Here is a 3,132-nt window from a genome sequence, read left to right on the forward strand (position 1 = left end):
GGGTGCCTGCACGGGGTGGGTGGGCCTGCGGCGGGCTGCCTGTGCTCTCTGAGCCGGGGCGGCGGTGGGGGGGGCTTGCGGGGGGTGGCTGGGGGCGGCAGGCCGGCCCTGCCGGAGGCCCGTATGCAGGTGTGCCTGCACGGGGTGGGTGGGCCTGCGGCGGGCTGCCTGTGCTCTCTGAGCCGGGGCGGCGGTGGGGGGGGGGTTGCGGGGGGTGGCTGGGGGCGGCAGGCCGGCCCTGCCGGAGGCCCGTATGCAGGGGTGCCTGCACGGGGTGGGAAGGGGCGGCGGCGGGGTGCCTGTGCTCTCTCAGCCGGGGCAGCGGTGGGGGGGCTTGCGGGGGTTGTCTGGGGGCGGCAGGCCGGTCCTGCCGGAGGCCCGTATGCAGGGGTGCCTGCACGGGGTGGGAAGGGGCGGCGGCGGGCTGCCTGTGCTGTCTCAGCCGGGGCGGCGGTGGGGGGGCTTGTGGGGGGTGGCTGGGGGCGGCAGGCCGGCCCGGCCGGAGGCCCGTATGCAGGGGTGCCTGCACGGGGTAGGAAGGGCCGGCGGCGGGGTGCCTGTGCTCTCTCAGCCGAGGCGGCGGTGGGGGGGGCTTGTGGGGGGTGGCTGGGGGCGGCAGGCCGGCCCTGCCGGAGGCCCGTATGCAGGGGTGCCTGCACGGGGTGGGAAGGGGCGGGCGGCGGGCTGCCTGTGCTGTCTCAGCCGGGGCGGCGGTGGGGGGGCCTGCGGCGGGTGGCTGGGGGCGGCAGGCCGGCCCTGCCGGAGGCCCGTATGCAGGGGTGCCTGCACGGGGTGGGAAGGGCCGGCGGCGGGCTGCCTGTGCTGTCTCAGTCGGGGCGGCGGTGGGGGGGCTTGCGGGGGGTGGCTGGGGTCGGCAGGCCGGCCCTGCCGGAGGCCCGTATGCAGGGGTGCCTGCACGGGGTGGGTGGCCTGCGGCGGGCTGCCTGTGCTCTCTGAGCCGGGGCGGCGGTGGGGGGGGCTTGCGGGGGGTGGCTGGGGTCGGCAGGCCGGCCCTGCCGGAGGCCCGTTTGCAGGGGTGCCTGCACGGGGTGGGGAAGGGCCGGCGGCGGGCTGCCTGTGCTGTCTCAGCCGGGGCGGCGGTGGGGGGGGTTGCGGGGGGGTGGCTGTGGGCGGCAGGCCGGCCCTGCCGGAGGCCCGTATGCAGGGGTGCCTGCACGGGGTGGGAAGGGCCGGCGGCGGGCTGCCTGTGCTGTCTCAGTCGGGGCGGCGGTGGGGGGGCTTGCGGGGGGGTGGCTGGGGTCGGCAGGCCGGCCCCTGCCGGAGGCCCGTATGCAGGGGTGCCTGCACGGGGTGGGTGGGCCTGCGGCGGGCTGCCTGTGCTCTCTGAGCCGGTGGCGGCGGTGGGGGGGGCTTGCGGGGGGTGGCTGGGGGCGGCAGGCCGGCCCTGCCGGAGGCCCGTATGCAGGGGTGCCTGCACGGGGTGGGTGGGCCTGCGGCGGGCTGCCTGTGCTCTCTGAGCCGGGGCGGCGGTGGGGGGGGCTTGCGGGGGGTGGCTGGGGGCGGCAGGCCGGCCCTGCCGGAGGCCCGTATGCAGGGGTGCCTGCACGGGGTGGGAAGGGGCGGCGGCGGGGTGCCTGTGCTCTCTGAGCCGGGGCGGCGGTGAGGGGGCTTGCGGGGGGTGGCTGGGGGGCGGCAGGCCGGGCCCTGCCGGAGGCCCGTATGCAGGGGTGCCTGCACGGGGTGGGAAGGGCCGGCGGCGGGGTTCCTGTGCTCTCTCAGCCGGGGGCGGCGGTGGGGGGGCTTGCGGGGGGTGGCTGGGGGCGGCAGGCCGGCCCTGCCGGAGGCCCGTTTGCAGGGGTGCCTGCACGGGGGTGGGTTGGGGGGGGGCGGCGGGGAATTTTTTGGTTTTTTGTTGCTTTTTTATTTCTTTTTCCGCTTTTGAAACAGAGACGCCGCCCCGTCCTCGGGCGTTTCAGCCGAGCTGATGGAAAGCGGCGCCCCTTCCCGTCGCTTGCGGGGGGGGGTGGTGCAGGAGGGGGGAGGCGGCGCGCGCCTGAAATTCCCCTCGCCACCCCCCGTTTCCGAGACTTCGCCGTATCTAGTGGAAGGCGCTAAGCTTGGCCGGACTGTCTCGCTGAAGGCTTTTCTACTCTGGCATCGGTTCTGACGGTGGGCGAGAAAAAAAAACAAAACCAAAGCAGAGCAGGGGAAACAGTTACAAAAAGTTCTTGAGAGCCAGCACCGGCCCCGCCCATCGGCAGACGGAGCGGCGCCCGGGGTCAACGAGTGCCACCCTGCTGCTTAGCAACCGGAACCCGAGCCGGCCCGCCCCCGCCCACCCGCCGGCAAGGGGCGGGGCGCTTCCCCGCGGCAGAAGGGGGAGACAGAGACTGAGAGACGGGGTCGAGGAGCAGGCGGGGAGCCTTGCGCTGAGGTAGGCTGGGGACGGGGCCTCTTTTCCGAGAAGATTGAGGTTTGAGTCGGGGGGGGGGGGGGGGGGGGGGCGGCGGCAGGGGCTGCTTGTGCGCTCTCGGCCGGGGCGGCGGTGGGGGGGGTGGCGGGGGTGGGGGGGGGGCAGCGGAGCGGCCGTGCCGGAGGCCCGTATGCAGGGGTGCCCGCACCGGGGGGGGGGTGGGGGGGGGGCGGCGGCAGGGGCTGCTTGTGCGCTCTCGGCCGGGGCGGCGGTGGGGGGGGGGCTTGCGGGGTGGGGGTGCGGCGGCCGGGCTGCCGTGCCGGAGGCCCGTTTGCAGGGGTGCCTGCACGGGGGGAGGTGGGGGGGGGGGGGGGGTGGGGCGGGGCGGGGCGGCGGGAATTTTTTGGTTTTTGTTGCTTTTTTAATTTTTTTTCCGCTTTTGAAACACAGACGCCGCCCCGCCTTCGGGCGTTTCAGCCGAGCTGATAGAAAGCTGCGCCCCTTCCCGTTGCTTGCGGGGGGGGGTTGGTGCCGCGGAAGGGGGGTGGCAGGGGGGGCGGGAACGGGACGGGGACGGGGACGGGGACGGGGACGGGGACGGGGACGGGGACGGGTCTGGCCGACGGGTCTGGCCGACAGCGCCCCCCCGACCCCCGCGTCCCGGCCGGCCACCACGTCTACCCGGGACCGGGTCGGCGGGGAGGACAGGTCTACCCGGGACCGGTTCGGCGGGGAGGACAGGTCTACCCGACAGCGCC

This window comes from Opisthocomus hoazin, unplaced genomic scaffold (assembly GCF_030867145.1).
Source record: "Opisthocomus hoazin isolate bOpiHoa1 unplaced genomic scaffold, bOpiHoa1.hap1 HAP1_SCAFFOLD_170, whole genome shotgun sequence".
Taxonomy (NCBI): Eukaryota; Metazoa; Chordata; class Aves; order Opisthocomiformes; family Opisthocomidae; genus Opisthocomus; species Opisthocomus hoazin.